The sequence below is a fragment of the Triplophysa rosa genome, linkage group LG19 (assembly GCF_024868665.1).
Source record: "Triplophysa rosa linkage group LG19, Trosa_1v2, whole genome shotgun sequence".
In the NCBI taxonomy this organism is placed as follows: domain Eukaryota; kingdom Metazoa; phylum Chordata; class Actinopteri; order Cypriniformes; family Nemacheilidae; genus Triplophysa; species Triplophysa rosa.
The window spans coordinates 6,593,947-6,608,205 of NC_079908.1; the positions used below are offsets into that span (position 1 = coordinate 6,593,947).

The 14,259-nt window shown below is 38.0% G+C and overlaps 1 protein-coding gene across 2 annotated transcripts in view; it reads right to left on the minus strand.

Moving 5' to 3' along the window:
• Positions 1-14,259, minus strand: part of sgcd (sarcoglycan, delta (dystrophin-associated glycoprotein)) — a 196,014-nt gene that overhangs the window by 151,432 nt on the left and 30,323 nt on the right. The window contains exon 1 of one of the 2 annotated variants that reach the window (XM_057360574.1): positions 12,517-12,926. The exons of the other annotated variant lie outside the window; for it this stretch is intronic. The gene's annotated coding sequence lies outside the window, so the exon portion shown is untranslated. Of the gene's footprint in view, positions 1-12,516; positions 12,927-14,259 lie in introns of those variants that run through there. 2 annotated transcript variants of the gene reach the window in all.

Below are 14,259 nucleotides of genomic sequence, written 5' to 3' on the forward strand. Positions count from 1 at the left end.
AGACTTTTGTCTCCCACATTCCACCTTTTTTGAAAATAATCAGAATATCTTTTACAGCTGCGATCTGTAACCTTTGCCTCTATATCGCCACATTTTGAAACCAAAAATGCAGTTTACTTTTCTTACGTGTAAGAGAAATCCGAACTGACAGCACAAATAATAAATATTATAATATTATTGTTGTGAATCGGGTTATGGAGACAGTGATTGTTATGTATTTTCTCGCATATTTAACCACAAAGCAGGATAGCAGCTTTATGAGTTTTTCCAGTCTCAGTTACTTTGGCAGTGAACTGAATTAATGTCCATGAATTATACAGCGGTCTGATATGGTTATCATTCATTTACCGCCTTTCATCAAGGACTACTGGGTGAATGTCACTTAATTAATATTCATAAGTCATGATAATAAGACTCTCCCATTAAATTAAATTAAATTAAAAGTGGTTGGATAATTCACCTTAAGAATTCCACTTACTTGAACCAAATGCACAGCAAAATCGCTGGTGTCAAATGTTCATGGACGGTGTTGAATTCCCAGTGTTGGCATTATTTTAAGTACATTAAGCCATAATTATAAGTTATGTACACGAGATAGGAACGATTTAAAAAATAGGCCTAAAATTGGCGGTAAAATGAATGACATATTTATCATATTTGTTTGTTTTATGTTTGTCACATAATAGGTAATGAGCCCATTTATATATGCACAACAATAAGCTGATAGCTGTTCAGTTTGTATGAAAGTATGGAAAAACACATTCAGACATCATGTTGTTGGTTGGCGGTAACGTAGGCTAATGTGCTACATCCATCGTAAAATATGCATTATGCCAAAATGCCAAAATCTACTCTCCTCCATCCAGTTTATTGTGTTTGTTTGACCTTTGACGTTGTCGTTTTGTTAATCATAATTGGTGGATCAACCGCGCTGGATGGGTGCAGAGGTAGCTATGGAAGCATATTGGTAGCAATTATCAAATTGAAATGCAATTTGCAAAATGGCAATGCAGTATGTAAAATGACAATGCATTCATGTCTTTAAATATACATTTAAAATAATATATGTGCAACATTAGGTGCAAAATGAAAATGAAAATTCAATAACACAACTGACATCTGTCCGTTCCTACACTACTTTTAATATGTATTTTGAATGCATATTTTGACGCTGAAATATCTCTGAATGGTTAAGCAATTATTCTTTTTAGTGTGTTTTAATCAAATTTGACAGTATCACTAGCATTTGAAAATGGTAAACAAAAATGTATTGTTTCAATTTGTTGACATCACATTGAACTCTGTTTCTTTCATTTCTAAGCTTCATACAAGTTCCGCTTGCCACCTGAAACCAATGTGCTCCTAAAAGATTGTGCTGGAGTTGATGTGGATGCTGATATTTTTGGTGAGTTTGTGAGAACATTTAAGATTTTTTTCCATATTTTGTACGGAAACTCACATGACTTGTTGCCAATCATCCCTAAGTCTTATTGGTGAATACTTGATAATAGCATCTTAAAGTTAGCAGGGATAGGAGTTTTTATTATTTTGAATATTGTTGAATGCTTATGCTATCTTATTGAGAGTCCACCTTTTTCAGACCTCACAGACCTACACTCTTCAAATGCTTGCAAAAGACTGCTTTTAGAATAATCACCAGTAATGTGTCAAAAGATGTAAGCTTTAATATTGAAAGCTGGAATGTTTATTTTTAGGTTTTTGTCATCGTTTACTCACCCTCAGATTGTTCCAAACTTGTATACATTTCTTTGTTCTGCTAAACACAAAGGAAGATATTCGGAAGAATGTCAGTAACCAAACAGGTCTTTGTCCTCCATTGAGTCCCATAGTATTTATTTTCCCTACTATGGCAGTAAATGGGGGATGAGATCTGTTTGGTTACTGACATTCTTCCAAATATCTTTCTCTGTGTTTAGCAGAACAAATTAAATTATACAGGTTTGGAACAATCTGTGGGTGAGTTATAGGTGACAGAATACTCATGTTCATTTTATTTATGTAAATATACAGAGCATCTAGCACATCACTGTTATTTGATCACAGTTCAGTTCTATCTGTAACATTTACTTTTGTTATGCTGTGTTAGGAGGATCCCACCATGTCTGGATATACAAGTATGCAGTACATCAATGCACTTTCTCAGTAAGAACTGTTAAAATATTGAGAATATAAAATATTTTAATACAATGTTTTTAATATTCTAAGTGTGTGTATATTTAACGTTAACATCATTTTTTCTTTAATAGATTGACAATCTTTGGTAATATATAAGGCTCTCTTTGGAGATGACGTTAACAACCTTTTATCTGGTCAGCAGCAGTCTGATTATGGTAAGTATTCATAGATTTTTCAATGGTTTGAAGTTAAACTGTGTACCTATGTGTTGTGTGTGTGTTTATTCTGCTAGCATGGAAGAGTGATGTGGCGCGCGGCTCTCTTGCTCCTTCACCTCTCGCCTCAAACTGTAAACGGTGCAACTGCCCAGATCATGCTGTGAAGTTTATGAAGGTACTTGTTTTTAGATTTGAATTAGTCCGCAGTTAGTTTGTATGTTCTTGCATTGTCTCTCTCTCTTCATTATGTACAGGTTGATAAATATTTTGATACATTGATTTTAACAGAAGTATAGTAATATATTCTTATATTGTGTAAATGAACATTGGTTAATTAACAATGAAGGAAGCATGCACTTTGTAATTTTAGAAACTTGTTTTAAGATTAACACGTGTTGTAAAAATATGTAATTGTTTTCAAATATATATTGAAGTTCATTGTAAAATGTTGCCAATCTTAAAGACTTGTACATGTGCCCCACCTACGTTTAAGGAAGGGAAACCTTTGTGTTAAATGACACCTGGAATATCTGAATAAAAACACTCTTTAAAATGTTTTGCTATGTACACACAGGTGGGGATGAGCATTAATATGCTCATTGAGCGAGTTGGATTGACCCAGGCCTTCCTTCTCTACGTTGGGGAAATGTAGCGTCCGGAAGTTCTACATCATCCTGGACCAGAAAGAGTCCCCTGCATGATCCAGGCCCCTGCTGCAGCCTTGGACAAACTCTTTAAGGCACTCTTTGTTTTTGCTGTGTCTTATGGTGAGGCCTTGTTCAATTTCTACACATTTATTCAAACAACCGTGCATGGAATTGAAGTCCAAGGGGTCAAGAAAACTAAAGTGAGAATGCAAAACTGAGGTTCAACCTTATTTCAGAATATTTAGTGCAATGGAAGAACTTGTCATCCTCATGATCATGCAATGACCCTGTCCTTAATTCTTCTTGTGTAATACTCGCTGAACATTGTATTATTTACTGTATTAACAGGGTATAGATTATTGTTTGAGTTTTCATTTTAAAAGATTTGAGTTTGGACCTGTTAATGAAATCTCAGATTGCAGTCTGGAAGGTAATTAAGTTTTAACTAAAACTTTGAGTGTGTCATCTAGGGCTGAAACGATCCCACGAGTAACTCGAGTAATTCGAATACAAAAAATCATTGAGGCAAATTTTGTTGCCTCGAAGCTTTGTTTAATCCATTTAACTACAGTACACACGGAGCACTGCGTTTCCCCACGGACCGTTATTACTGACGCACAGCCCGCTAAACTCTATTCATGTTACAGGGCTCTCAAGTCTCACGCATTCACCGTGAGTCACACGCATTTTAGTCTGTTCACACGCTCACACGTATGTCTCATGCTGATAAGTAACTGATAGCTTATTGAAATGGTGAACTGCTATTTTACTTAGTTTTAGTCTATTTTACGAGTGAAACTTGTTTTCCGGCTGCATTGAGTCCATCAAACTAGATGCGGACTAGTGGATGCCGAATCCTGTTATTTACACATGTCATCTGTCTGTTCTGCGTGTCTGAGTGAATGAACTGCACAGTTTAACGTGCTACACGCGTGATGCTCATGAATTGGTCTGCGTCTGCGCAGAATGAGGACATGAACACATGAACTTCATCTCCAGAGTTGCTCTGAGAGTTTATTTCACGAACATTTTATTGTTTGAGTGAAGAAACAGACATACTAAAAAATAAGCGTCTTCCGACAACCTGCCAAAATAAAAGTCATAGGCTATATATAGACACTATTTAATAGTAAAAAAGAAACTAAAACTAATTTAGATCAACTAAATGCATCATGCATAAGCTGAAGTTAGTTGTTTACCTTTGAAATTATTCTTTCTATTTTTATTCATGTTTCTTATTTACTGTATATATTTGTATGATCTTGCATTTTGAATTTAATATGGCAATGGAAGGTACTAAATGGGTTTAGTTTTCACAGATATTAATGTATGCAATTTCAGCAATAAAAACTTTAATTGTTCTAAAAAGGAAACAAATTAGTTGTTTTACTCATTTTAAGAGACCTGTCTTATTTTCTCTTGTATATTTAGTATTGCTTTTTAATAAAGAGAAAGTACTTATTATCTGAATACCCAATTACTCGATGGAAAATCAGTAGAATACTCGATTAGTAAAAGAATCGATAGCTGCAGCCCTAGTGTCATCTTTTTCTACTAGGCCTTTATATTGGGTTGAAAACTATGGATCTGAATACCTGAATAATGTATGAAATTTTTGCTGTTAAAAATGAAATGTCTGATTTCAGTAAGATGATCGGTATTCTTGTAAAGAATAAGCAAGCATTTTCAGTTAGTATCGTAACTGCAGTGTATTTAAGTATGTATTGAGGTGGTTACTATTTTTACCATTTTCTTTTTTGAGCGTATGATTATAGACCTGATGGACAGTGTTTATATTATTGTGATGAGCGATTGAGATATTGTAGTTTTTTTTAAATATGCAGTAAATTATGTATTTGATTGTGAATGTTAAATCTGGTGTACTTCAATAAAAAGGTTTTGCAGTACTTGCTATCATTTGTCCTTTTTGCAATCAGTTGAGTATTAACAGAAATACTATTTAAAGCAACGAAAGTATACTGCCAATAATTAGTATTTTGAACACTCACCATTGTTGAATTTACATTACACTGGTGTTGATGTAAAAAGAGGAGTGTTCATTTTTAACACTGTATTTGTATGCTAACACCAGTGTAGTGCAAAAATAACTTTGAATAGTGTTGAGGTGGTTTTACATTAAACAACACTTGGTGTTAAAGTTACATTAATTGGGTGTAAAAAGTTAACACTATCAAAAGTGTAACACTTACACCCCATAGTGTGGACAAATATAGACACTTTTCCGCTGTTAAATGTGACACTGTGGGTGTTCCTTTTACACCGGCAATTTTGCTGTGTGCAACTGAAAGGCTGAATACAGTTTCAGATTTGATATGCTCTAGATGATCTCAAACATTCATCAAGACTAACATAGCAGCAGTTTACAGGTGTAATATATTATTTGCACGTCAAAGTCGGAGAACAGAGGGTTAAATCATTCTAATTCAAGAAGCCCATTAGTCAATGCACTCAACCATACAACAGGTAAATATGACCATCACTCATACAACACAATATATCCGTAATCCATCTGCTTGCATCAACATACCTGAAAATATCCCCAAATCCATCTGCATAAACTCCATATTAGTATAAAGCATCCTCCTCAGCACATGGTGTTTTGTGTGTACGCAGGACTGCAACATACAAAACACATTGTTCTTCTCAAATGGTTCCAGGCACTATAATAAGGGTGACCCCGTTCTACATTATGTGTCAGTCACGGCGGAACACCCATAAGCTTGCCCTGGAGCACCTGATTTCAGCTGTGTGTGCACGATGCATTATTGTGCATCTACAGTAATGTCATGGGGTAGACGCTAACGCCGTGTTTATTATAGCAAAGAATTCAGCGGGTGTCACACATAAGATGGCAATCAAATAATGAACATGCCCACACACTCTCCGCTGTTTAGAGGCCCAGCTGCGAGTGTCCCATTCTTTATGTGATGCTTTCCGAAAAGTACACGCGTCACGGCAACGCAGACGGGTAGGTTGACAGAGGTTTCATTCACCCGCCGGGACCGCAGGACGGCGATAACGGAATTAAATAAATAACCAAACAGAGGACGGCAGGACGTCTTTTAACAGGAAGTAGAGGCGTTTTAATAGACAAATGTGACGGGTTTGATAGTCAAAATGGGTTTACATGCTTTCAGCGTTTGGGGGCTGTTCAGTCAAACGTTATCCTTTTGAATAAATCCATAGGCTAACAAAAGACCCCACGTGAAGGGTAAGGTCTCAATTTGTGGAAAGCACAGAGTATAGGGTTGGAGAGGACATAAAGGATAGGACACTTCAGCGCTCTCTCAATCTACATTAAAAACGACAGGCAATAAGTGCGAGCGATTTTCCCTGCCGGGTTTTATTGGCCAGACATCATATTTTAATAGACTGATCCATACAAAGACATTGAATTCATGGCTGTATATTTGAGCCCTGGCAGGACATCGTTGTACAATGTGAGTGGACTTGGAATAATAGCAATGATCGCATTGTAATTTACCAGCTACAATGCAAAAAAAGACTTAAACTTGTGCTTTTCATGTGATTTTTTTTAGTGATGATTCCTTAATAAAGGAATAAAACATTTACATGGAAAGCATGGCTGCATGAGGTATTAAGATTTGTTTTCTGAAAAGATATCTCGGATTAAAATCCTCCATGCATTGGCAAATCTAGTTTTTAAAGCATAATTAGTTTTGGTTTTCTAAGCATAAAGCCAAATTAAGTGATCTTAATAAGAAAAAACTATGGGCTATAATCTAAAGTTATAAGCTTGTTCCAAACCGCTGCATTGCTGTCTGCTCCCTACATAGACACCATCTTAACTATAGTATTACGCAACTAGAAGCAGGGCTCTAGACTAACTTTTTGCACTGGTTGCACTGGTGCGCCTAACTTTTTTTCTTAGGTGCACCAGCACAAAAGTTAGGTGCACCCAAATTTTCGACGGCATCGCATTTAACACCGCAGTTTTACCAGTTCACATTTTTTTAAATCGCTGTCCATATAGGCAAAATTGACTTGTAAATGATTAACTAACAATCTGGTCAACATAAAGTTCTTTATTTGAAGCACAATTCTACAAGAAAGGTAACTTACTGAAAAAGTGTTTAAAGTGAACACTGAACTGAAACTTAAACTTAAAACATCTCAAGATAAACGGACCAGGGCTTGACATAACCTGGGAGGTTGATGGCTCCGTGTCAGAGCATTGCTTATGATTTTCGGACAGATCAGGCCTTAACTTAACATTATTCACAAAAAAGTTGTCAATCGTTCTTTTCATCTTCTCTCATCATCCGCGGCTACATCCACTCTGTTTAACTGAAGGGCCTATAGGCTCCTCCCCTCTCTGTCTGACTGCAGCACACGCATTTTCACACGTACACTCCAGAGGTTGCGCTAGACTTTTTTATTGTCCGTTATTTTGACTGACAGGCTCGTAAAAAATCCGTCATAATCTATTATTACCCGTCACTATGGTGCAAGGTGGTGTTAGGTGGTAATTAGTATGTTCGTGATGTCATCACGCTGTACTTCCCTGATAGCACACATACATCTGGTTTACGTCTATTTGACGTCTGCATTTACATCTGCAAGACATCTACAATACATCGTTTGCTCATCTGCAATACGTCTCGGAGATGTCTGCTGTCAGACGTCATATAGACATCTAGAAGATGTCTGTAAGATGTTTATGATTTAGAATGGATGTACAACAGCTCTTTCTAAGATGTTTAGCAGATGTTTTTAAGCAGCAGATCTCCAGATCTTTAGCAGACGTATTACAGACTTTCAGACGTCTCCGAGACGTATTGCAGATGAGCAAACTATGTATTTAAGATGTCTTGCAGATGTAAATGCAGACGTCAAATAGACGTAAACCAGATGGATTGTGCTATCTGGGTTGCGTCTCGAAACTTGTTGTATTTTAATATAACTGAATGCCCAATAAAGCCGTTGTTGTTTATATTCATCTATATATATAATGTTTTAATGTTTATGTTCATATGTGATTCGATCTGGGAAAACCCAACACATGGTGCAAATTTATATATTACAGTTTTTGATGCCATATTCAAGCCCTTTCCAAATCAGTTTTTATTTTGCTCATACCTTGTGTATGTAACGACAGTTATGGCTGAGGTCGGCTGATGCGCTAGGATTTTCAGGAACTGAATTTAGAGGAAAACGGGTTTAAAGTTAAGTGATTTAAATAAAAGCATAACAGTCCAGTATCACAAGTAAAAGTCACTTTACAGTGGTAAAAGACTTACCCTAATAACAATTTAATAAAAAAACATTTCCCAGTGTTGAAGTCTAAAAATACTGTACAAAACCGTTTGAATAAAACGAAAGTAAGGAAAATGGTGCGGGGCACACTTAAAGAACGAGAGCTCTGCCATTATCACTACACAAGGAAACTAGCAAACATTACGAAAAACAACTAATAAGCAGTGAAGCAAGTTTTACCTTGTTTATCATGTGCACAGTGTCTGGACTTTTGATCATCCCTTGTATGTTTTGCGATCGCATAACTCCCGGTGCTGCAGACAGGGAGCTCTGTCATCTCACGAAAACATTGTATAAAAAACGTAGCATGCCATAGTTTACACAGGACTGGCGGGAAATGTGCATTGCTACTCCTTAATTCTTCATGTTATGTGGTTTACTTTGATAGGTGAACTGTCTTTCCCGCGTCCCAGCGCGACATCCGACTGGCTTTCTAATGTGTGTCTGTTGTTGAATCACAGGGAGACTTTCAGAGTCGCTGAAACTTTTTTTCTCCCTCGAACGGCTGGTCGCACCGGTGCGACCTCAGATTTTTCTTAGTCGCACCATTGAGAAATAAGGTCGCATTTGCCACCAAATTGGTCGCAAAATTTTTTGGAGGATCTATTAACAGAAATAACTATGTCTTCAGAGGAGTATAAAGACCTTACATAATGAAGTGTTATGTTTTTTACCTTAGAATGAGCTATTTCTATCTACATACACCGCGGGTCCCCTTACATTCACCATGTTGTTTCTACAGTAGCCCTAAAGGGAAAAAACTGCTCTACAGAACACGTTTTGTAAATACATTGACCACGTTTACATGGACAATAATCATCTGATATTAACACGATTAAGACAATACTCTGATTAAGAATGGACCATGTAAACAGAGCTTTTTGATTAGCTTAATCCGTCTAAACTCATAATCGTAGTAAACACAAATCGAATTAAGACGGGTGGAGTACTCCTATTTTAGTCGCATTATCGAAGAGCGGTATAGACATGTTCACAGCTTAATCGCACTATTACCGGCGCGTAGGAACTTTCGCGGCACTTTGCGACAGGTTACACACACGCACGGCAGTGGACAGCCGTTTCATTTTACGGCAAACAACATGGCTTCAAGCAAGAAAGCACATTTTTGGTCCGAACGGGAAACAAGAAAGATGCCAACAATTCTAGAAAATAAATGAAACACCAAAAACTGTATGTGGTACCATGGCGAAGACGAACTGTTTGTTGATGCATGAAATTATGGAGGGAACGTTGAACAGCGTCGCTTAGGGACGTAATGACGTATGCCATTAATCCAACTATGTAGTGTAACATGTAAAACGGGAACATGCGAGGTATATTCTTAAAGCAACTCATGTAAACACCTTAATCGTAATATTAGCTTACTCAGAATAAGGCAAATAATTTGATTACTGACGTCCATGTAAACGTGCTCATTGTCTCCTTTGGCAAAGAAGCAAAAATGTGACGACATCTTAGTGCTGTTAGTGAGGGGTGGGGTGAGCCGTTGGTTGCAATTCGTAACCTCACCGCTAGATGCTGCTAAATTTCTTACACTGGACATAAAGCTTAGGAAACCAAAGTTATGGTACAGTTGATGTCAGGTTTAATTGTTGGTGGGAAATATGCCATTCAACATGATTTTTGCAAGTGATTCTAGAAATATCTCTCATCCCTTAGTCAAGTATATAGGACTTTGGTCTTGTTATGATTGAAATAAAATAAAGAATAAAGTTATTAAATAGCTTAGTGAAGGTATCGCAAACATGGCCGTTGTGTGGCACGACTTCCCTAAACTGGACGTATAATAGTGGTTCACACAGAAGAATGCACAAATCGTACACAATTGGTCTTCTTCAATAACAGATTGATTCTTGAACTGCAAAATCAAGACAAAACCACTTATAACGTGTTTTTGTATAGCAGGTATCCAAGTGCACTCACAAGCACCTGTTGAGGCGGCTAGAGACTTCACCACTGGCTTTTTTCTAAATGAGAAACTGAGGCTGATAAAAAAGTTTTTTGTACTGCCTCAACTCTACACTGCTTGAGTAGCTGTCTAAACAAACCAGCACAAAAAGGAATACAGTAACACATCATGCTTGCAAAGAAGAAAACAGTAACAATCTCAAACAAATACATACTGTAGTGTACCGACATAAACGTATGTGTTAGGCTAATACACGTAAAGCTTGAATCACAGCAACCCAACTTGATCCACAAGCATCTTCTCTCGAGTCTAACGTATCCTCATTTTAATGCATCACGGTCCTGCAGGCTAAGATTACATATTTATTCAAACATGATTCTTGCCTTATGGTGCTTAATCTGTGCGTACGGACTGCCACCGACTTCCTGTTTCGTCTGTTCCCACACCACTTCAAAAGATCGTCGACAAATTCCTGCGTTTTTACATATCCATTTCCATTTCTTCCCCCTTTTAGCCTTTTTCATTCCTATACACGTCAAATGCAAACTGGGGCCACCAATTAAGTCAAAGCTTGTAGTCGACTAATTAAAGTGCAAAAATAATCCTCCCATTTTCCGTCTCTGTGGAGTCTGGTGTTCAGATATATGCCTCCCACCCAAACAGAATGTATAATCACTATAGACGTCCTTTCACAGATGTGCTGCAGAGCTCTGAATATAAAGAATTTTCTGAAGTAATTTCACATATGAGGAAGTTATAAAGACAACAGAAGTGACTGGAATCTATGGGTTGTAAGTTGGGAAAAGCATGGCTCGTTGTAATGCTCAAGACAGCCGTTTTGAACGATTTGTTGTTGTAGAGTCATAATAATGTTTCACATTTGTTTTTGTGTTGTTTTTGTCCTGATTTCTGAGCAATATGACAAAAAAACTTGCAAGAACGTAACAGCTGTCTTTATAGGCCAATGGAAACGGGGGCAACATAACACACGTTTGCCTAAACTGTTTATAATAAAGTGTGGAAGTGGCATCGACGTGAAACTACTGTTTTGTCACTGATGTAATTTTCTACTTAAAATGTGAAACCCTTTGGGAATTAATGTCACGGTTACATTCATGATAATATATATAAAGTATCTCTAGCTCATCTGTAAGACTTGCAATAATACCATGAGAGTTGTGCATCGACATAACATCCGATTTCATAAAGTTACACCTTTAATTAACAATGACATGAATTGTGTCAATGACATCCTTTTATCAAACTCACGCATACATTGTGCCCTTAATATGAATGAAACCACAGATTCATCCCATTTTCAATCGTCTTGCTCAGTCACTGCCTGGACTTAAGAGCCGTACGATGAGGAGCAGGTGAGCAAGAGCAGTTAGAATAATTTCCTTTTCTCTGTCAATTATTTCGGTCGAAATCTACGAAGGGATTTTTCCATCTCCTGGCCAGACAGTCCACCAGCCCGCCTCCAGGTGCTCATTAGATTCCTCAACAAAAACTGATTCTTGATACTCAACCCTGCACAAACCAGTCATTGGCACATTTGGAGTACTCCTAAGTACATATTTACTGAAGACCTGTACTACCCACAATGACCTTTTGGCAAACGAAGAGTGCTTGGCTGTATAGGAATAGAAGAGGCTTGAAGGGGCTTGTAAGTAGAGGAGAAAGAGCAATTGTAGACACACATGCTTCAACTAAACAAGACTCGTGGACAGCAATGTGGCAGAAAAGTGTCCAACTCCCTGGAATCGAAGAATCTGCATGGTGGTGATATGCAGCTCACCGAGCTTTCAGCAAGAATTACAGCTTTACATTGAGGATGAGATGTACATGTTTGGCATGAGGGAGGAAAAAATTTGATAGGGAAAAATCTTTTATACAATGTGTGGAGACGTGGAGCATCTTAGCAGGCATCCAACATCGCTCAGAGCTGATGCCATGTGGTTCAGATGAAACGCTGAAGTGAAGCTTTCTAGATATTTAGTCTTACGGATGGTATTTTAAATCAATAAAGCTACAAGGATACTTGAACATGATGCTGAGAATCTTGCTTCTTCATTACCTTTCAGAAAATCCATGTACTCATGTTAAACTTCTCACCTTTGTAACTATTTTTAACACGGTTTTGAACTTCTCAACAGTGCAGCATAATAAATCCCCAAATGCACCATCACAAATGCGTAAAACTACAGAAAGTACAGTCAACAGCGAAAAGACCACCGAGTCGCCACACCGACGGGAAATAAAGCCACGATGTGCCTTAAAGTCCTACCTCTTTATCAGATGCCAAAAATCACAGCCTGGATAAAGTCAGAAAACCATGGAGCTGATCAGGTGCCAATGTTTCTAATCTCTTTGCGTCTCTCTCTATTGCCAAGCACAAGCGTGGAGTGGCTCTACCATGGGGCTGGACTCCATGGGCTGCACGCGACTCCTCCAGCTGGATCGGTGGCTCTCGGGCAGGTAGCTGGAAACAGTGAGAAAAGTCCTGTAGTCCTTACTGTGGGCACGGCAGGAACGGCGTCAGAACAGAGCATCCTTCAGTGGGCAGGAAATCCAGAGGGAACGTGCCTGTAATCCCAAGACTGGAAACACTCGCTTGAGATAAAGGGAGAGTTGCTTCAACATTGTTCTTTTTCCACGAGCGGCAACATCTCTGTTCCCCCACATCGTTGTGATGCTGTTTATTTATGTGGGACCGGAGTGGAGCGTGAGAGAGAGAGAGAGAGAGAGAGAGAGAGAGAGAGGGAGGGAGGGAGGGCGAGCGAGAGCAGGAGAGAGCTTGCACTGTCAGTGACTACATTAGCAGCTCTGAGTAGGTGGAGTTTTCTTTGCAGCAGAGGGGATCATGATTTGAAATCTAAAGGAGGAAGAGAGGGAGAGAGAGAGAGACAGAATGCTGGATGAACAGGATAAGAAGATGAGAAAGGGCTAAAGAAGTGTTATGACTAGGGTTATGAGGAATAGTTCACTCTGAAATGAATATTTTGGATACTTATGTTGATCCAAACCTGTATGAGCTGTATGAAAACGTGTGAAACACAAATGGCCCGGCTGCACTCTTCCATATGACTACACTTGATGTTGTTTTTCAGATTTGATGTCACGGACGTCAAACCCATCACGACGTGTCATGTTTGAATGAACACAAATTTGAGAGCTATGGCAGATGAGTTTACAAAATCTGTCATTCACCCTCATGTCACTCAAAACATGTGACTTTCTCCGGTGGAACACAAAGGAAGATATTTTGAGAAAGGTCTCTGTGTTTTTGTTCATAGAATTGAAGTCAATGGGGGCCAATGTTGTTTGGTTGCCAACATTTTGTGTTCTGCAGAAGAAAGTCATAAAGGTTTTGAATGACATGAAGATGAATCAAGGAATTTTCCTTGTCAGCAAAGTGCCCCTTTAAATTCAATTCAATTGTATTTATATAGCGCTTTTCACAATGTGGATTGTTCCAAAGCAGCTTTACAGGAAAAAATTAAAACACAGCACAGTGTATGGTATTTATAGAACAAGCAAGATCATTCTAGTAAATAATATCTAATAATATCTAATAAATGCAGTCTCCCGTTGAGCAAGCCAGCCAACAATGCCCTGCGGCAAGGAACCCAAACTCTAATGATAAATAAATGGAGAAAAAAAAACCTCGGAAGAAACCAGTCTCAGCCAGGAGGGCCAGATCTCCTCTGACGTGTCACAGCTGCACTCGGTTACTTTGATTAAAAGTTACTGAGTAAATGTTTAAGAAGAATATGTAGAGTTTATAAGTTGTGATTTAGGAAGTTTCATTTGTTGAAACTGTTTGGGTCTAATTTGTCTTATTTATATATATTTTTATCGATATCAGACAACAGAGGAGTGTTATAAGCAGGGAAAATAATAATGGCATAATGTAACTGAGTGCAGCTATAACTTCAAACTGCTGTCATGTGATGTAAGTTTAGCATTTAATACTAATCATTGTAAATTTAGCATTAATGTGGTCCGTCTTTGCTCTTGGGTGGTGATG